Here is a 22,888-nt window from a genome sequence, read left to right as displayed (position 1 = left end):
TAAAATAGTTTTCTTATCAAAGACAATATGTGCCTCAACCAATCATTAATTATTCAATCAAAAACATTATAGTACTGTACATTCGCTTTTACAAAGCACGTATGACAATAGATCTCTGACCATATAGATTATACATCACTTATTGTTACATAAGTACAATTCGGGCTAATTATTGAAAAGCACGACGGAACCTCTTTGAAATTTCAGTTAGAGCTGTATTGAAAGGGCTGTGTTGAAAGACATACTGAGTACGCAAGGTTAAGTCATATTACAACAACTCCCAACTCCCAAATCACGTAGAGTCATGAAAAATTTAATGTTAAACTTGAATTTAGCTGACTTGTGGAGATCTAAGGAAGGAAACACCCAGGGATACACCTATTACAGTAAAAAATACGGTCACTCCTCACGGATCGACTACCTATTGGTGAATAAAGAAGCATTAAACAACGCCACCAGTATAACGATACTTCCAACTCACCTATCAGACCACGCACCCCTATTAGCAGTCTACGTAGCATGTGTCAATCGTCCTCGGGCAAGATGGACATTAAACAGAGCAATGCTAGCAGATGCTGAGATAATCCAAACTATAAGTAAGTCCTCTATAGAGTTTTTTTTCTTTAACTTGGGTTCAACCTCTATTGACCAAGTATGGGACGCCTATAAAGCCAACTTGAGAGGTCTATTACAAGTTCAAATAGGTTATAAGAACCGCCTAAAGACCCAAGAACTGTATGCTCTTGAGGAGAAGATCGGCACTCTGGAGATTGAAAGGAGGAATGCCATAATCGGCGATACAGGGCAATTAGTTAAGATAAACGGTAATTTAGAGGAGGCCAGGAAAAATCTTAGAACTTTTTTGGATCAAAAATGCAAAGCACAATGGCAGGCCAGAAACATGGAGATGTTTGAGTATGGAGAGAAAGCAGGGGCAATCCTGGCCTGGAAGGCCAGATTAGACAGGGCCAAGAATGATATCAACGAACTCGTAATAGATAGCAGTGGAACTAAATCTAGCGATCCGGAGGAAATACAACAGGCTTTAATAACATTATTTTCAGATTTGTATACAGAAGATCTTAAACCCACACAAGACCAGATATCTCAATGGTTAGTGGATAAATCTTTACCAATTTTATCGGAGGCCTCTAGGGAAGCTCTGGATGCCCCTATTACCACAGAAGAGATATTGGCCCAAATAAAGCGGGCAAAGAACAAAAAAGCTGCAGGGCTTGATGCCCTCCCTAACGAAGTATACAAACTATTACAAGACGATCTTCTTCCAGTCCTACACAGGCTATTTAATTCAATATACTGTTCTAATGGGGTAATGCCAAGATCATGGAGGGAGGCCACGATAATGTTAATCTTAAAACCAGGGAAAGACCCTTTATTGGCAGACTCCTATCGTCCAATCTCCCTGCTAAATGCAGACTATAAAATATTTATGGGGATATTAGCAGGAAGATTGGCGAAACTGGCACCCAGCTTAATTAATCCCGATCAGAAGGGCTTCATACAGGGGAGGGTAATTCAAGATCAAACCCATCTGCTGATTGGCAATATCGACCTAGCGGAGGCTAGAACTGATCCATTGGCCGTGGTGGCAGTTGATGCAGCCAAGGCATTTGACCATGTGTGTTGGAGATATCTCTGGGGTGTCTTAGAGGCAATGGGAATTGGCCCAGTTTTTGTGGGGATTATCAAGCATTGTTATCTAGGAGCTTCATCCAGAATTCTCTTGAACGGCTCACTTTCCCCTAGCTTTCAAATCCAGAGAGGGACCAGGCAGGGATGCCCCCTGTCTCCCCTGTTGTTTAATCTTTATATAGAGCCCTTAGCTCAAACAATTAGACTGGACAGAGATATTATCCCATTTAGATCATTAGGATATGAATGCAAACTGGCACTTTATGCCGATGACGTGATAGTCTACACCAGCGATCCAGAGCATACAATTCCATACCTGGTCTCCATGTTGAGGGAATTTGGCAAGGTATCAGGCTACAGTGTCAATTCAGACAAAACTGAAATAATGTGTTGGAACACCATATACACTAGAGGCCCCATAAGCAAGGAGTTCAGGTATTTGGGTATTAAAATAGTTAAAGACCTAAATAAGATTCCTTCTTTAAATCTTGGGAAAATCGAAAAAGAAATAGACTATCTCTTCGCTAAATGGAAGAACCTCCCCTTGACAATATATGGCAGGGTTAACCTTGTTAAAATGTCTGTACTCCCCAAATTGACCTACCTATTCAACGCAATCCCTTTAACATTCCCTGGAAAAACTATAACTAAAATACAGGGTAAAATTGGTAGCTTTATATGGGGGCATAAGAATGCCAGAATGTCATGGAAAAAGCTTAGGAGGAAGCTCCTTAAGGGAGGACTAGCCTTACCTGACATAAACTGGTATCTGATGGCTTTCCAGTTTAAAGGGATAAGAATGCTATTATCTCACCCCGAACAAACATCTTGGGGGAGAGTACTGGGAGAAATGGTTACGGCTGAAGGTGTCAACAGTCAGGAAGGGTTTTTGTACAAATTTGGTACTCCAAGGTTTTTTAAAAAGGTTCGGCTAAAGGTATTGAAATCAGCATTACAAACTTGGTTTAATTTAAGGAAGATATGGGGAATTGGATATTTCTCGGACTTTGCTCCAATATGGGACTCGCCTGGGACACCGCCCCTAATGTGTGATAGTCTGGCGATTCCGATTAAAAATTCAGGTATGGAGCGATGGCTAGACTTAGTGGACTCAGAGGGAATTCTACCGTGGGCAGCTCTATCAGCTAAAATTGGCCCCACCTTTTCAAGATTTAAATATCTTCAATTGAACAGCTGGTATGAGTCTGAAAAAGGCGATATAGGAGGAAAAGGGGAATTAGAACAGCTTTTTCAAGATCCGTCCCCAAAGAAGAAAGAAATAGCCTTATGGTATGCCCAAATCCAAGACGCTGAGGAAGCCAGGATCCCCTCCCCAATTTCAGTTTGGAATGACTCTCCTTTGGTCGCCCAAATCGAGAAACTACTATATCCATCATTAAAGACGCTGTATAAATCCATAAAGCCTGCCTCCTTGAAGAAAAACCATTTTTATGTAATAAACAGGCTATACTATACTCCGGCTAAAATAGCCAAATTTGCTCCTATCCCGCCCCCAAGATGTCCAAGATGTAGTCTCACAAACGCAAACGACATACACATTTTTTTTCAGTGCCCGGTGTTAACCACATTTTGGAAAGGAGTGGGGGAAGTGTTGACATCTATTCTGGAGGTGGATATAGTTGTAGATCTCTCTCTGGTGTTCTTTGGTAAAAATGAGTCTACGGATGGTGTACCTTTACAGAAACATATGGCCTTAATATTATATTTAATCATCTTGGCAAGGAGAGAAATATGTATCAAATGGAAGGACAAAACCCCCCCTGGTAATGAAGATTGGCTCAGAGCCGCCTTTAAAGCGGCACGATTAGACCAAGATACCGGAGCAGACAACCAACCCAGTACTTGGCAACCATTGATACGTTGGGCACAACAAAGGTATTTGATTTGATGGATCAAGGCAATATCTCTAAAAAATGTTTCATTTCCTCATGGTCCTATGATTACACCAGTCCTCCAACACGGGAGGAAGGCCATGGGGTCTAGACAGAAACAGTGAGCCAAAGAGGCCCTCAGGAATCGAGAACAAAACCTGGCTTGTCAAATCTGTGGAAGTTTTTGGTGATATGAGGACAAAAAAAAAAAAAAAAAAAAAAAAAAAAAAAAAAGACTAGTAAACCTGGGAATGCGTCAAAATAGTACGGTCTTCCAACAGAGGCGTAATAAGGAGAAATGTGCTTATTTCTCCTTATTATATCTTCTTTCTATGAAGAACCTTTTTGTGCAGAAAGGTACCTTTCCTGCACAGAAACAAACCTGTCTTTAATGCAGGCACTATGTCAAGGGGGGGCTTGAGTTGGCACTAGGCAGAACATAGTGCACCAGAGCTTTGAGAGAGCATGAATGCACCGTATTTTAGTAAAATGGCACAATCCTGATCTCTCTATTTGACCCAGCACAGCAAGCTGTCTTGCTGCATTGCGTTACAGCAAATTTGAGTAAATATGGACCCCAATCTTTTGGTTATGTTTATTTATGATGCTCTTATGATGCACCAAAGCTGGATAGGCTGGCAGTTTCCGATAGGCTTGTACCTAAGCATATTTAGGCTGTAGCAGAAAACGTGAACATCATCTTTACTGTATATTATTTAGCCCCCATGCAAGCACAATGAATTCTAGTAGATTGTTTTCTGACTGAGTGTGAGTGAACTTGCAGATTTTTAGATGCTTAATAGGAAATTTTGCTCGTACTCAAACACTTACCTGTGTGGGACCATGGACAACTCATATATGGAAACTGTAATAGGCATTTTATCTAGTCATAACCTTTGGTAAGTCCGATTTCTATTTCTGTTTAAAAGCTAAAAAATATGTGCACTGTCAATAAGGTGCCTAAGGTTGTCCATAATTAACATTTTCTGAGAACAGGATAATATTTGTACTTAAATATGGAGATGCTGGGAAGGTAGAGCTTTGTCACGTGATGCGTGTGAACAGCTCTGCAGAGCTTCCTCCTAGTGTTTTTTAAAACAGTCCTGACTTTATGCAGCACTTAAACCCCAAACGTCCAAACGTCCTTCAACGCAATGTGTTACTGACACCCTCTGGAAGAATGTTTATAAATGTAACTAGTTGTACAATCATCCTTATTTCTTCTGAGATATGATTCTAAATCATTGTAGTCTGATAACTGAATGATGGACACGTTTCTCCAGGAACAGAAAATACATTCTTATCTTTGGCTCTAATGATTATCAATGAAAAGTAGTGCTTAGGTATGTATTGTTAATAATGCAATATTTTGCATGAAAGTGTTTTGTGAAAGAGTCAATATTTTAAATATGATTTGTTCCTTCACCAGTAAACATTCTAAGGTGTATAAATGAGGGCGGAAGGTGGTCATCAGTAACTGGTTATAGTTAGGACCTGATTTCAATTAAAAAGCTGTTTTTTTATTTGCCAAAAACGTTGACATAGTTTTATGAAGGTTCGCAACATTTTCAAATCTATCGGTGTAGTCAGTTCAACTGCTGTCTTGAAAATTTTGGGGTGATTTGTCAAGCTGGGGCTGAGAAAAAGGGGGTCCCAAAACGCTTTTTTTCCATGTTAATTTCCATAGGAACCTTTAGACATGTCTTCAGCCCGAACTGGTGAACGGAATTACATCAAATTTGGCAGAATGGTAGCTCTGGGGCTAGAAAGCACTTTTTCTGTTAAATGGTGTAAATCCGGTCAGTAGTTTCTGAGTAATGAAAAGATTTCTCAGATATGCAAATGTGGCCCTGGTAGATCCGCGACCAATGCTGATCTCGTGCCTGAGAGCTGATTGGCTTCCAACACTTCAAACCAGGAAGTGTTGGCAGCCCTCATGTGACTCGGTTGAACCTAGTCACAAGAAAAAAGATTTTTTTAAAAGAAAAGGGAACAGAGTAGAAATACCCTCACCCCCTATGCCTGTTCAGGGAGTCCCAGAGGCACCCCAGGGCAAAAAAAGCATTTATTTTTAATGTTCATACAGGGTGTTATTGGGAGATCCGCCAATCCTGCTGAAATTTTAATTTTAAAACATAGCGTGGGCTCCCGTGCTCTATTTTATTTAGGCCTCTGGGTGGGCCAGGTCCCGGGGGCAATTAAAAATAATGATGGGGGCCTGTGCACCCCCTGAAGCCCCTGGGACGCCACCTCCCTGTGGCTATTTTCCAAAATAATGCATGTGGGGCTCCAGCCCTGCCTTACAGCCCCAGGGACCGCTACCTTCCCGGGGATAATTCACTGAAAAGAGGTCCACATGGCCCTTTCCGCAGTCCGGGGGCTGCCACCTTCCTGGGGCTATATTTAAAAATAATCGGGAGGCTCCAGACCATCCACACTGCCACAGGGATCGTCTCCTCCCCGGGGCAGCTGTATACTAAATTATCACAGTCCTGGGAGCACTACCTAGATGGGGCTTGTTTTTTGTTGGAGGGGGGCCACGCCCCCCCCCTCACGGAGCCATAAATGGCCCTGGGGACTACCACCCTCAGTGCTGGCTCCAGCAATGTTTCGGGGTACCCACCCCCGGGACATTGCAGATGAATCAATATGTCACATATTCATGAAGTCTTTTCAGCCTATGCGTTTCGTCCTATACCGGACGTCATCGGAGCTTAAAATATACATGTAATGTCTGGACAGCGGGAATTATCGGACCCGCTGTTCATGGAGGAGGCTTATCGCGGCCTTAGCTGAAAATGCAAAACGAATAGATACTGTGGAGCAGTGGATTCTGTGGGAAACTACTTACGAAGACCGAATATTTATGTGTATATATTAAGCCCTGATCACGTCCGGTATAGGACGAAACACGTAGGCTGAAAAGACTTCATGAATATGTGACATATTGATTCATCTGCAAAAATTTAGGAATACAAATTGGAATATTTTATTGGAAATTGGCCTGCTGACTGTTTGCTGAAGACATACAATAATAAATTGTTGATATGGACATTACTATAAGACGTTCCTTTCCATTTTTGGGATTTCATTTTGAGGATTGTGGCCAGGAGCGGTGGAATATGGAGAGTTGAGTGTCTTCTTTGGAAACTTTGAAGAAAAGTACTGAACAGTGACTATAGCGCACACTTTTTTTGTCCTCACCCCCTTGCTTTTGGTACTAAATCTTTTAAAGAAACATCACATCTCTATCAGTAAATCCTGACAATATAAATTCATCACCTTTGTCTGAATGGAACGGTATGAAATAAAATGCTGGCCAAGTAATGGTACAGAAAGGAAAGGTGTGGTGATAATCAATTTGGGATCTTTGGGATGAGCATGTTCCTACCAGTGTTAGTGTTACTGTTAGTGGAATAGATTCAGTTTTCACCAAACACATAATTGACACACTTTATCAAGGAAAGATACTTTGAATTCATAAGTAGTCACAATACATACCTCTTAGACCTGACAGATCTTCGTGTGGTCTTCCCCAAAACTGTTTCCTTATCACCTCCTGTTTGCTGAATTCAGGGTTTTTTGGCTTTAGGACTCTATGCACTTTATCACTGCTAACCAATGCTAAAGTACTTCTACCCACTCCTTAAAACATTAAATTAAAACATTGTGAAATTGGCCTACACCTTACTGGCACATTTAATCTACTTATAAGCCCCTGGTAAAGGGATGCATGTACCCAGAGCCTGTAAATGAACTGCTACTCGTGGGCTTGCAACACTTATTTACAGAGTTTGTGGCATTCCGCTGCGCTAAACTCCACATAGTGGCCAAAAAACTCAGCTGCACTACACGGAGTTCCCCTAGCGGTGGAGTGCGTTAGGTCACGCCGTTTGCATTGATTGTTTGCGTCCAGTGTTTGTCCCGCACTGGAAAATCAGTGCAAATGGCACAAGGCACAGCGCAAGAGGGCGCTGCTGGTTTCTGCTGCTCGAGTAGATGTTCTGCTCAAGTGGCAGCTTCCTCAACGTAAACTGAAGATTTCCCGATGCGATCGGTAGCGGCCATCCACAACCGCCTGCATTGAGAAATCTTGTCAGGAGGTGGTCTGAAGTAAGATTTTCCTCGCTCGCAAACTAAACGTTGGAGAGTGGGACCAACGAAAAAAGTCTGCTGCACGCAGCAGAGTTTTTTGGAACTCCGCCGGCTGTGCAGAGCAAGAAGTGGGAAAAACTCCACAAACTCTGTAAGCATGGCAGAATTTCACACCCATGGCTACACTCACTGTGCAACCCACTTAAGTCTTCCTTTAAGACATGTCTCAGGCCTGCCACTGCAGCCTGTGTGCAGAGTTAAGATGTCAATAGGACCTGTAAAAATAAACCTTTGATGAGGTCTAAACCTCCTTTATTAGTGCAGGCAAGACACCCCTAAGGTAGGCCCGAAACAGCCCATAGGGCAAGATGCAGTGTATTTATAAGTTGGACATAGACATCTAAGTTTACGTGTCCAGCAAGTGAATATCTCCCAGATTCCTTATTCACTACTGTGAGGCCCACCTCTCCCATAAGATAACATTGGGTTAGCTGATTGCACTTAATAAGTACTAACTTTTGATTGGGAATAGGTAGAAGCATCATGTTCGGTCTCAAAAGATTTGTCATTTAAAATTATCTTTAACTGCAAAGTCAGATTTTAAGTCACAATTCTGAAAATGTCACATTTTAGAAAGTTTATACTCATATGAGGATGAGTAAGGTATCAGTGTCAAGAGAGGTCTGATTGCAGCTGTTGAATGTCAAATCCTAGCCACTTTGTGCTAGTCATCTAAATCATGATACTGTCCCTATTTTTATATTCTTTCATAACAATCTAAAGGATATCTTGGTATAACATCAATATTAATTTTAGATCCTTTTACAGTTGAAAGTTAGCCTATATCATGTTATACTGGAGAATGCATATATGACTTTGACTGTAACATGATGGACATCAAATGCCATTGATGGTTTGTACTCTCTAAATATGCAATTAAGCTGTATCTACCTAAAGAGAAAGGAATAGGGATAACCATGTTATAACCACACTATATTGCTCAAGACAATTGAGGAAAAGACTAAGGGACAGATTTACAAGCCACTTGTGCTGCCGGTACGTCACTTTTTGTGACGCACTGGCAGCGCATTTCTTTGCTCCCTATTTACAAGGACAGGAAAAGCCACCCTGCGTGGCTTTTCCTGTCCTTGTAAATATGGCCCCTTTACATGCAGCACTTTGCGTGAAAGGGGCGTTTCCATGGGTGTTGCTGTGGGTGTTCCCAACCAACACCCATGGAACCAGACACATTTCCGGATTTACGAGAAATCGTAAACCTGGAAATGAGTCCGTTTGCTACGCCACCCTAGCAGTACGCATTGAAATGAAAACATTTCTCCTCATTTTTTCCCCTATCAACGCGTGCTGCATTCTACAGTGGCGGTGGCATCCCAATTGCAGGTGCGGGACCGCCGCACCACTGGCAGCCGGTCCCAGCTCTAAAGTCTGTCCGCCATCCTAATCGGCCCCTTAGTGTATTTAGACAGATGGACATCCGAAAGGTAAGGTAGTCAGTTTGAAACCGGCCTCCTTTGGCTGGACTTTATTTCTGCATGAGGGGGTCTTTGCAGACAACAACTGTGGCAGATTTTCGTATTATACAGGGATAACTTCTGCAATGAGGTCATCGTCCTGCTATTGGGGTGCCTTTCCACCTTACCACATTTTTGTGAGAAGCATGCTTTGTTGGTGGTGCTTTGCTTTCTGATGAATTCAGGAAAGCTAAAAGAGAAATGAACCCTATGATACAATGGAGAATTGAGGAGCATGTGATGGTTTACTTCATTGAAACATTTTGCAAGGCAGACAATAAGGTAGCGATTCATAAATAGGGGTTATGCTAAATGGTTTAACTCTTCTGTGATTCAGTGTAGCAGCGTTGCACTAGAGTCACTGATTGATGATGACACATGATGAAAGAACAGACAAAGTATGAGTGAATAGGTGGGCTACAGTTTTTAGAGCAATCCTGATGTATTCTACCATTGATTGGTGTAATTGTAGTGAATGAGACCACCTCAATCTACAGTGCTCTTACAGAGCAAGCTTTAACGCTGCATATGAATCACGTTGTATCTGTAAACCTCCGTTGATTCATTTCATTAAAGTCTGCGCCTTTTTTTGCTACTCATTTTGCGCTGGATGTTACTTCAGTAATATGCATAAATATACAACTCTAACTCACCCAAATATGAAGCTTTATGAAATATACTGGGATGTGGGCGACAAGTTAACCTGTAGCGAGCTTCTGCGTCGCTATTTATTTATTTCATAAACCTATTCCCTTTTTATGCTTTCATAAAACGGTTCAACTTTGCATAAAAAGTACCGGGTACGTTTGAAAATAGTATGATACTAAACCATAGAAAATCAAATTTGACAACAGAAGAGGAGTTATACTTTGCTCCCAACATGGACAGACTTTCTAGAATAGTTTAACACGTATCTTATCTGTAGGCGGGACTAAGTGTGCTTTTATGTACTGGATTGTAGCATGTTTAATTATAGAAGAAGGGCTGCATGCTCCAGAGTCTTACAGGTAGAGTGACTCAAAGAGGACTTGTTTATTCATTTGGTTACAGTGCTGTGTTCAACATTGAGATATTTTTGCTCGATGGAAGTAATACTGAACCTTAAAGGGAAAATGAAGTCTGAGTTTCTCACAAGGGTCAAGGTAGACACTTTATATTTCAAATATACCAAAGCTTCAATTACTCTGACACCTCTATTTATTTTTCTCATTTAATAAGTCACTCATTCTGTTGGAATTTTAATATGAAATTCTGTGTATTTTGCAAACTTTGTCACCTTTGTAAAATGTTTTAAATAAGTCATTTGACTTCTTAAACAGATGTGTCACTTGTATGCAAATCCTATTTTATTGCAATTTCCCTGTTCAATTATAAGTCTCGTATATTTTAGTATCACAGTCTTGTAGATTAGAGTTGAATGATGTGCCATTTATGTCATTCTTATAATTAAGAAACAGGCTCTTGGGGATTCAGTTCAATTATGTACACTGAGCGCTAAATTAACCTTTTAAGACACTGGTGCCCAGTCTATCTTATGTATCCCACGGGGAATTCTGCCGAAATTAATAATAATAAGCATTGTTAAGTCCATGGATATGTCAGGCAAAGAACCACAGAATGTTATACCATAAGTTAAAGAGCTCTTTAAATGCAGGTGTGTATCTATCAGTGGTGCAGCAGGTGCAGTGTTACCAGGCCCAGCAGTGAGAGGCATTTAATTTGACAGTCTGCATCTCTCGTTCAGAATATTATTTTGGGCAGGGATCGCCTTGGGGCCTGGTTCAGTGTTGTAACTTCTCAAGGGCACTTAGGGAAAAACTGTTAACGAGAGCGATAAGGCATCAGGTAGCTACTGACAAAATCAGAAAGGCAACTTCAGCTGACCAGCGGCCAAACAATAAAAAACCGTATTCAAGGGTCTGTTCAATACATAGATGACAGAAGATAAAGAAAAGGAAGGCAAAGAAAAGTGAAGAACAACAAGATGAAGGCACAAGAGGGTAAAATTATTAATAGAGGTAGGCGAAAGGAGGAATGAAACAATATAGTTGGCGATAGAGGCACAAGTAAAGAAGTCAGAAGGTGATATATGATGACATGATTAGCTAAGGATGCGGTAGAAATATGAGGGTGACAATAAGAAAGTGAGAGAAAAAAGAATGAAGATGATAGGCGTTAGGGGATAAAAAGAGAGTGCATATAGGAAGATCAAACACAATAAGAGAAATAGGACAAAGTAGACAAAATAAAAAGGAAGAGCTTGGAGGGAAAAGAAGGAACGAAAAGAGTGTTGCAGGGATTCTGCTTTTGCACAGAACTATGCGCAGGAGACCAGGACCTCAGAGAATTGTGGTGTACCAGAAAACTCCCCTCAGAACCCAGAACCCCTTATCCGACTAGCTTAGTATCCCATTCGTTAGCCTAGATCTAGCTAGGCGGTCCCAATGTATATACAAACCAGAACAAGCGACTTAGATATTTCTCAGGAGTGGTGGGAATCCGAAATACCTGTTCGTATCTATTTGTTAGTCCACAACATAATAATACAGACACGGTAAAGTTTAAAGAGTTTATTTTATAAACCTCGCTTCCTAAGATGCAGTACTTTGGCTACACTAGCAGACTAACAGTACAGATCAGAACCATAAGCATTATTACAATACCATACAAAATGAAAGGAGCAATCATACTAATAATGACAGTGGTATACAGCCACACTCCTTTCACTAGAATCTAATACATTATTATTATTAGACTATTAGAAGGTCTCTTAGGCTAACAGGGGGGACCCCATACCGTATAGATCAGCTTAATAGAATCACATCAAAGGGTCAGCTCTCTCATGCATCAGCTCTTCTGTTCGAATGAATCTAAAACCAAACTGTTCTGCAATATTAAAGACGCTTGTCCTTCAGATATTGGCAGCTGTATGCATGATATGTCTAACAAGTGGTACGATCAATCTAAACACAACACTCTGTACCTTCTAGTGACCCAGACGCGTTCTTTGCATGATGTACAGACAAAGGGCACATTTCACGGTTAAGAATGTGAAACAACAGTTTGTTATCCTGTAAGGCAAAGTCGAGTCAGCATTTCTAAAATGAATAACACATAACAACAGTGTTGTGTGCAGCACAGCAGAAACGACAAGCTTGCTTGCTAACAATGATCTCGTTTATGCTAACTTAGTGTTGTAAATAGGGCGTGGCTTAATCCATCTCACACACCCCCATGATCGGAGCACGAACCAATAGGGATACACTTATCAAGAACGCAGAGTTCAAGTGATTCAGAACGGAACCAAGGGCATGAACTATAAGTCCATATAAGGTAAGTGTAAAGTCCGAGAATAAAAAAAAGTTTGTTTAAAAAATGAAAAATGATGTGTTAAAAAATAAGCAAAACTTTCGTAGAAAATTGACAATCCTGGATGCACCCTGGATGCACCTTGGAGTGACAATGTCAATCAGTCAATCCGTGAAGGTATATGCACCGTAAGTTGCAACTGCTTCCAAGAGGAAATCATTGGAGCGTTCCGCAAAAGTATCTGCCATCCAATTTAGCAAGGGAAAGGAACACACGTGTTCATCAAGTATCGGAGCATCCAGCACCATGATAGGACAACTGTCAGTCTCCTCAATATAACTCCTTTCAAGGAATTCAATAGCTGCCTCTCCGATATCCCAGTTTCCAAGGACTCCGTGTGCAGCACCCAAAGCCATAAACCCGACACCAGAACAATCAAATTCATGAGCCACTAAGGGACACATTAGTTCATCAAAATCCGGGTCAGGTGACGCCAAGTTTGACAGGCACAAGTCCAGAGCCCATTGGAAGGGACAATCTAGGCAATGAAAAACAGGTTGCACACACGTAAAAAAGGGAAACCGGAAAGACAATCCATACTTGACGCTTAATACCGCCAGTGGTAAGGTGCCGTAGAAATCAAGCATCCGGCTACGAAGATGGAGCAAGCGCAGCATTCTGTCTTGCAACTCCCGGTGTGCAGCCATACCGAAGTGCGCAAATCAACAAGAGGATCCCAGCCACCAAAGCGAGGAGCAAAGGGATCCCTCCGAAGACACTCGAAAAAATAGAATGTAAAAATGCGGGGATCACACCAAAAACAGTCTGGAAAGATGTCACGAGGCCTGAGCCCACAATTTTAAAAAAATGAACAAGGCCAGTCGTAGACGAAGCATTAAAGATAGTTTGAATCAAGGTTCCAAAATGGAGGGGGAGGTCGGTATTTAAAAGAGCTTGTACCTCAGTGCGTGTGTTCGCCACATTAAGAAGAAATGTTTCACGGGACGAAGTCAACGCAACCTCTTTCTTAGACAAAAGAGCCCTTATTCTGCTCATCCTATTAAACTCTGCGTTCAAGGTTGGAATCGCTGGCCAGATGGATATATCGAGTCGGCCTTGCAGGGGTGGGAAAAGGACGTTATTACAGCAAACTACTTTTTGCGAAACAGTGACTATGTAAGGAATACCCACTAGCATCCCACAGCAAGCTTCACTATTTAAAAGCAAATAACTACCGTTGGCAAGCAGCTTAAAAGAAGACGTTATAACTGGCATTGGAATCCCCTTTAGGACACAAGCTAAATTAGGAGCGTGTATATTGCAAGCGCCATGTAATTGTATATGTCTACAAACCACAGAGTGATCAGGAGCGGAAGTGCATTCTTCACCTTTTAAGTAAACCTCCTTGCCATCCCTTACGCATCTGTAAGTGAACGGAAGTGACCAAACTTCGTGCAGGAACGCATCACCAAGTTGTTCATATCTGCCAATGGCATAATGCTTCATGCACGAACTAAATTTGAACAAACTAAAAGGTAAAGTGACTAATCCGTGGATAAGCCACACAGCTAAATTCAACTCAGCTACAGAAAAAGGTAAAGGTTCTAATTTTTCAATGTGCAGCAATGCATAAGTAGCATCTTTCATGGACATGAACTGCTGTTTTTCCGTCAAATTAAAAGGAAGGAACAACGATGAAATATTCATGTAATCCCAAGGGACTTTCCCTGCCTTTAACGTTTGCAAAGTCCATGCAAACTGCATAATTGAACGCAACTGATTTTGACCATGATACAACACAGATACATCATCTTGCACAATGTCTACGACAGAAGAAACAATATTATCCAATATATAAATTCTGGAAGACAAAGTATTAATACTATTATCTATCACAGCTAATACTTTTTCCATATTGGCCTGGTCAATAGCACGTAATCTAGAAGCAGCCTCAATTTGAGACAATTTCCAAATTTCATTGTAAATAGCATAAGCCCATCATTTAGATCTGCCATTTACCGGACCCTTAATAAAATCATTCAAATCTATTTTTTCATTTAAGGGTGACAAATGAAGCTTAACTGAAGTTAACGTGGAATGTTGCAGCCATGACTGACATAACTTACCTACAGAGTAGGTAGTCACCGTGTGTGAAGATGTGAAACGAGGGTCAACCCTAAGTTGTGTATACCCTGGAGCCAAATCCAGAAACCAACGTTGACAGGAATCTGAGCTTGTTTGCCATACCAACCAACCCTCAGGATTCAATGTTGAAATATTGAAGGTGTCATTGGAAACAAGGGACTGCAACATAGTAAGGGACAGATCTGAGTGATTTTCCCAACCAGGGTAAGCACCCAGATCAGGGATCGAGGGGGAAATTATTTTTTTAGATATAGCCAATCCAAAACAGGTGGTCTGAAAAATAGACGAATTTAAAAATAAGATATGGTTTGGGATAAGACAGGCACGATGCAAAGCTTCCGTTCCTTGTACCTGCCATGGTTTAGTTCCCCAAACCGATTTAAGATCGATAGTAGCCTTCCATACGTCATAACCTCCAATAGCCAATTCATCCATAAAGGATTTGGAATATAATAATATTGTGTGTGTCAGTCTGACCTTAGAAGTGGGTTCTACCGCCACCTTAAAATAAAAAGAATCAGGGTTTGACACACTAAAATCCGAAAAATATGTGAATTTTTTCAATAAAGTGGCAGAGCTGCCTGGCATAGGGACAGGACAATGTTCCCATTGAGTGAAATTAACAAAATTTCGAAAAGTATTTGCTCTGTGTAGGAAATGTGTGCCATAATGTTGAAAACAAAATTGCTCATCGTAGTTTGCAGTATTTAAATACAGATCTTCAGCATCAAATGCAGCATAATATTTCAAATCAGAAAACAGTGCTTCTATTGCTTGTACATCCCAATCATCTGAGCGGATGTTTTGTTTAACTACATCACCCATAGAAACACGAAAAACAGTTGGCACATTAATAACTTCGGTGGGACCATGAATTTGAAAGTTCACTGCATCCCATGCAATCCCATCACATATAGGCCAGGCGGTGATGTTCACAAACGTCTGGTCTCTTTTCATGATGTGTGATGAGGAATGGGGGGCCAAAGTTCCATCAATTAATTGAATTGTAGAACGCTCATTCAGGTAGTGTCCATTGATAAGTCTAAAAAACACTACCACAAAGCCAATTGTCATGAATAAAAAAATACAAATCAGCACCAACCAGATGTAAGTCCAAGGTGCAACCAAAAAATGTCTCTTGAACCAGGCAAAAAATATAGAAATTTTGGAAGGGACAGTGGAAGTCAATGATTCAGTTTCAAAGGAAGAATGGGACTGGGTAAGTGTTGTTGTATTTAATAGGGGCAAAGCGACTTCTGTAGGATAAGCATACTCCGAATCACCAGGCAAACCACCAGCAGAAGGTGGCACAGGCAGATCTGAAACTGTAAGCATCTCAATGGAAACCTCAGGCACGATGATAGAGGGTGGCACCACAACAGAGTTTTTCAGCATCGAAGGGCAGGAAACCGAAGGTTTCATACTATGGAGAATCGGCCACCCTGTGTAGCTTGACATTTTCAATTGAAATGTACCTGTTTTCCTTGCGACCAGGAAGTGGGGGTAAAACAACTGTACGTGTACCCAATACTCCAAGCACCGGGACTGGTGCACGATAAGAGGGGCCAAACTCCTTCTTGTCCTCCACCTTCTCACGGACCAGGTCACCAACTCGAGGCAGCCAGCCGACTACCGGAATCAGGAGCACTTCTTCAGATGTAGAGGGCACGTGTTCCTTTGCCAGAGTGTTTCTTGCTTCTTGTAGATTCTGCAATACAGCACAGTGGTCATCTAGGTCAAAAGGCGCGGCAGCCGCTGCCATGTCTAGACCATCAAGGTCCGGAACAAACATTCTCACTCCAAAGAGCATCATGTACGGGGTCCGCCCACCCAGAGACTTTCTAGGGAGGTTATTAAGTGCACGTTGGACGTCATACAAGTGGGCAAGCCAGTTACGGCCTGTACCTAACACCTTGGCTGTCAACGATTGCTTTAGGTCACGGTTCATCCGTTCCACAACACTATTGCCCTCAGGCCGGTATGGAGACGAAAATTTGACTTGGACCCCCAAACTTCTCATTGCTTCTTTGTACGCCTTAGAGGCTAACGCCGGGCCCTGATCAGAGTGAAGGGTACCACACGCAAAACTCCCTATAAAGACACGCAATGCTTTGATGGCAGTCCTGGCATCAGCACTCCTTTGTGGCCACACCCACAGAAAACGTGTGCACGAATCCACTGCAACCAAGATGTACTTGTATGCAGTATCAGAGGTAAAAGGACCGCAGTGACCTAAATAAACACACGCAAGTGGTTGATTAGATATATGCAGCTGCGCTGGAGGTGGACGCGCAACAGAAGAAGGTTTAATCTGCTGGCAAATGTCACAACTAAGTACATAAGCCTGCGCTTGTTTATACAAACGTACCACCAGTAACGTTGCTGTAAAAGAGACACAGTTGCTGACACTCCAGCATGCGCAGACGCAACACCTTCGTGGGCAGCTGTTATCAAATTTGGTCTGCAGTCCGCGTTGGGAATCAATCTATCACCAACGTCATTAATCCTCACTAACGGGACGTTATCAGGACTTAAGTGATAATGGTATCGAGAAGGGAAACCTCTAGGGAAGTTTGTCCCTGTCTCAGAAGCAGCAATTGCTGCTAAGATGTCATCATCTATCTTAGATTTAGATCTTGTAACTGCTGCTACTAAATATGTCGCCACTGCTGTTTTTGCTGCCCCGTCAGCCAAACTGTTACCGACAGCATGGACCCCAACTCGTTGGTGACCAAGAGTGTGAATTACATTCACAAGTGGCAGACTCCCTTTAAGTTCTGCCACTCGAGCCCAAAGCGTTTTATGCTTTACTGTGCCACCTTTGGAATCACGAAAACCATTCATAATCCAAAAAAGCAAATTGTCGTTGTAAGATTGAACACAATAGTAAGAATCACTCACTATAAGAGTAGTGACTCTGTGATCAGCAAACTCAAGTGCAAGCACTAGAGCACGAAGCTCCGCTAACTGCGCGGTACAATCACCCAATGACTGCGTATGCACTGCATCAGATTGGAACTCTCCATTTACGAAAGTACCGACTACAATTGCGCAAGCCGCTGAATAAGCGTGCCTCGATCCAGTTGCGGGTTGCGCCGACCCGTCAGTGTATATGACACAATGGTATTCCTCGATGGGGCGCAATGACAGAGGAGCCGGATGAACGAATTCATACTCCAAACTCTCTTGAGTCTGCAACGCCGCGTCAAAGATGTATTCGACGTCAGGCGAGGCTAAGGAGGTCGCCCATTGTATCCACCTTGGATGCAAAGCCTTAGAATTTGGTACACTAGCTTTAGTGACTGCTTCGAGAGCAGGAAACGGTGTTACCACCAGCATGCGCTTTCCCTGTGATAGCGCTCGTTCTTTCAGGATCGCCATCTGAACTGCTGTTAAGACTTTTTCAACAGTGGAAAATCGCAGCTCAGCCGAAGTGTACAGATGAGATTTGTAAGCAATGGGGACTGTGTCGCCCTCATTGAACGTTAAGTACGTGAAACCTTCCGCGCCTGGAACAATTCTAAAGACCAGGTTAGTGTGGTTGTCACGAATTTTTAGATATTTAGCCTTAAGAAGATCAGTTTGCAAAGTATACAATGCCAACGAGTGCTCTGGCAGCCAGCAAGATCTGGTAAAAGTTGGTTGTATCAAGACATAAAGCGTCTTGATACGCTGGGCATAATCAGGAATGTAGGATCGACCGAAATTCAGAAAACCCAGCAGGGATTGTAGTTTCTTCAGCGTCGTAGGGATACGAAGGCATGCGCATTTCTCAAGGAATTGCGGTGCTAAGCCTCGAGCCTCATTATTGAGTTCGTACCCCAAGAACAACACTGTAAACTCAGCAATGGGGGACTTCTTAAAGTTAAACTTGTAACCGAAGTCTGCAAACATAGTCACTATGTTATCCACACGAGCAAGGTGTGGAAGCAACTCGTCGTCTGTCAGATAGATGTCATCAACATACGAGTATGCCTCCGGGTCTACCATCTCCAAGAGAGAGACCACACGAGCGGCAAAAACTCCAGGGCTGTTTTTAGAGCCCATCGGGAGCCGTTTGAACAATTTTTGTTTGCCACCCGAGGTGAATGCTGTCCACCCTTAACTAAGAGGGGCAAGGTTATGGCAATAAAAGCCATTTGATAAGTCAAGCGTAGTTTTGAAACGTTTTCTCACAAGACTATCGACGAGAGCCGAACTATGAGTATTTTGTACCGCACACGTCCGGCAATGTGAGTTTAAATGCCGGTAATCCAAAACTAGGCGGTACGACCCGTCAGGCTTCGTCACAGTGAATAAAGGATCATTCATGGGTGACACACATGTCTCAATCACTCCTTGATATTCCAATTGTTCAAGGATGGACGCGACGTGAGATCTTGCCTCGCGACGCATGGGATATTGGGGTTGAGGCTGGGAATCGGATCGCAATGGAATCTCGTGATTGGGAGAACATTTATCCCAGCCAACCTGATTACGATATAACGCAGGTGCAAGCACCTGTGCCCACTCCCCGGCTAACCTAGTAGACTCCTCCGTGGGCACTGCGTGCCCAAAGGAAGGAAGTATAACTTCCTCTCCCCTTGGAGCATCCAAAATGAAAGCCGGAGGCCAATCTTTCTCTGCCAAAAGAATATCATAGGTGGTGGTAAGATTGTCCCAAAAAACCACTTTAATTTTGCGTTGTATGTCACCCTCAATATTAAGGACTATTTCAAATAATCTCTCTGGGGGAGCTACGCGAGTATCAGCAGTTTCAACTGTCACATAAATGTCAGTTGCTGTCGCCTCCAGAAATGGATGCAATGCTTCCCGCACTACTGTAACCTCCGCCGCGCTGTCTAGCAGCGTTAGTGCCCATGTCAGGTTCCGAAGCTGTGTCCTGACCATCTGAAGCATATCTCGCTGAGATAGCAGCAACTTTCTTTTTCTGAAACGGTGGACGTGGTCTGGCAGTGTCTTCCTGCTTGCCTTTACCGTCAGTCTGGCGGGGCTGGTCTCGACCTTGAGTGCCCCGTCCTCTCCCACGCTCTCCACCACCAGTGTGCGAAGTCGATGTTTCCTGTGAAGAACGAGGAGAGCGTTGTTCAGAAACTTGAAATCTATCAGGTGACTTTATACGTGTACGATCGCGCAAATCATAAGTGCGCTCACTATACGACTGTGTGGGTGAGGCAGGACGAGAAACCTGTTTCTGTTGCTGCTTCTCTTGTTTTTTGGCTCGCCAACTTTGTTTAGGAAAGTTAGGCTTTTCGTCTTTTGTAGACCAACTCACCTTAGTTTGCTGCACTACATCAGGAATTTTGATGGTGGGTTTCACGCCTAAGGCACTACGTCCAACCATCCTATAGGCTTTCGCAATAACTTTTGCGAACTCCCTTGGTTTATCGGCATCAGCCACAAGTTCCAAAATATTACCAACTTGGAACTGCATGGCATCTCCTTTGAGGTTGCCCATTACCATGGAACAAACCACATCAAAACTGTCGACAAGCCTTAATCCTAACTCTATTGCTGCCTCCGCACCATGAGTTTCTTGGACCTTCTTGATGACGGAGGGTAGTACAGACATAGACGGAGTGCCGTAGCACTTCGAATAGGTCGCAGCAAAGACCTTGCCCCAATTATCACAATCAACAAGTTCAGGGACCAGGTCCTTCGGCAAAGTAATGGTGAGTATCCTGTGTTTATCCACAGGTGTAGTGTTTGGAAACACGGCTTCTAATTGATCAAATTTTTCTGCAAGCCAGTAAGGAAATTCATCCTTACTGAGGGGGCGCTTGCCGACAACCGCATTAACCATAACAGGGCTAATCACCACCGCGTGATGGTGATCCGCCCCGTGTCCAGCAAGCGCAGGTGTTCCCACCTGAACCGTGCGTGACACATACTGCACTAAAACCCTATGGACCGTAATCAGGGCTGTGTGTAGCGTTCGTAAATCACCCACTCCCACCTTCAGGTATCGTGGGTGTGGAGTATATCCGGCCAGTACCGGCCAAGTGGCCCCTGCAATTGACAATGGGCCCATTCTCGCCGATACGACCTCATGGGGGAGGGCGCCATTAAACCAAATTGTATGCTGCCAGGCAGAAATAGGAATTTCTAGTGTCCTATATGGGCATAAGCCGCAGGCACAGGCGTGGCTGTATATTCGTGGAACAAATTATCGTCCGTATCCACCTCCTCAAAGGTCACCCATTAGTAAAACAACTCATAAGGGTGGGTGGCATCAGCACTGACCACAAAGACCACGGCCATCCCGTCATCAGGTACCCCATAAGCCCTCAAATGAGCGCGCAGAAGAACCCTACTATGAGCGGGAATATTAACCGCCATAAGGACACCCTAAAGAGTAACAACGATATTTACAGTAGCACTTGGGCTCAAAAATTATAACCTTTTTAATTTTCAAGCTTGATTGAACCTTTAGTCTAAACCTAGGTAGGTTATATCATCACTCTCGTTTTCCTGAAACGAGAGTGAGGGTAGTTGTGGACTAAACTCAAGTACTACTAAAGCGTCTCAGATCATAAGACCAAACGTTAGATGCGCCATGTTGCAGGGATTCTGCTTTTGCACAGAACTATGCGCAGGAGACCAGGACCTCAGAGAATTGTGGTGTACCAGAAAACTCCCCTCAGAACCCAGAACCCCTTATCTGACTAGCTTAGTATCCCATTCGTTAGCCTAGATCTAGCTAGGCGGTCCCAATGTATAGACAAACCAGAACAAGCGACTTCGATATTTCTCAGGAGTGGTGGGAATCCGAAATACCTGTTCGTATCTATTTGTTAGTCCACAACATAATAATACAGACACGGTAAAGTTTAAAGAGTTTATTTTATAAACCTCGCGTCCTAAGATGCAGTACTTTGGCTAACACTAGCAGACTAACAGTACAGATCAGAACCATAAGCATTATTACAATACCATACAAAATGAAAGGAGCAATCATACTAATAATGACAGTGGTATACAGCCACACTCCTTTCACTAGAATCTAATACATTATTATTATTAGACTATTAGAAGGTCTCTTAGGCTAACAGGGGGGACCCCATACCGTATAGATCAGCTTAGTAGAATCACATCAAAGGGTCAGCTCTCTCATGCATCAGCTCTTCTGTTCGAATGAATCTAAAACCAAACTGTTCTGCAATATTAAAGACGCTTGTCCTTCAGATATTGGCAGCTGTATGCATGATATGTCTAACAAGTGGTACAATCAATCTAAACACAACACTCTGTACCTTCTAGTGACCCAGACGCGTTATTTGCGTGATGTACAGACCAAGGGCACATTTCACGGTTAAGAATGTGAAACAACAGTTTGTTATCCTGTAAGGCAAAGTCGAGTCAGCATTTCTAAAATGAATAACACATAACAACAGTGTCGTGTGCAGCGCAGCAGAAACGACAAGCTTGCTTGCTAACAATGATCTCGTTTATGCTAACTTAGTGTTGTAAATAGGGCGTGGCTTAATCCATCTCACAAGAGAAAGAAGATATAGGAAGGGCAGAAATACTGAAAAGAAAGAAATGAGAAGTGAAAGAGCTGAAGGAGAAATGGGAAGCAAGAGAGGGAGGATATTTGTAGGCAATAAAGGAAGAACAGAAATAAAGTCCAACCAAAAACAAATAGAAAAAAAGATGATCTATGGAGATGCGATCGAAAGCTGGAGCAGGGAGCAGAACATAAAGGAGAACTGGGAGTGAGAAGAGAACAAGGGACAAGTAAGGAGGAAAGGGCACAGAGAAAAAAGGAAAGTGTGAAAGGTATCAAAGATTTTAAAAGCGAGGAGGAAAGGTGATAAAGGACAATAAAGTGAAAGGAGCAAAAGGAGATAAGCGGAGAAAGAGGTTGTTGAGAGAATGGGAGGAAGGAGATAAGAAAACATCAAAGGCGATATAGAGATTACAGCAGTCTTTTTTTATTCTTTCTTAACTCTACTCTATATTCTTCTAAAATGTTATCCCTACTCTTCTACTGAAGCCTCGTGCATAGGTAATCATCTTAACTCTTCTTAGCACCGTTATCAGTCTTTACTTTTAATTAATTTGCACAGTTCATTCAATGAGTTCGTCAACAACTGATTTTGTTTCTGAAGGCTTTTTCAAATTCAAAGTCAGACAATTTCAAGGGGGTTCAGGCAATTCTCTGCTCCAGTCAAGTAAATATGAAATTGGAACATTTAGCAATGGGCTCACGTAATGAGTCCATTCAGATGCAGAATATCTTCGCCTAGGTGCACTTAAATC

Source organism: Triturus cristatus, chromosome 2_2 (genome assembly GCF_964204655.1).
Source record: "Triturus cristatus chromosome 2_2, aTriCri1.1, whole genome shotgun sequence".
Taxonomy (NCBI): Eukaryota; Metazoa; Chordata; class Amphibia; order Caudata; family Salamandridae; genus Triturus; species Triturus cristatus.
This window is presented reverse-complemented; position numbering follows the sequence as displayed.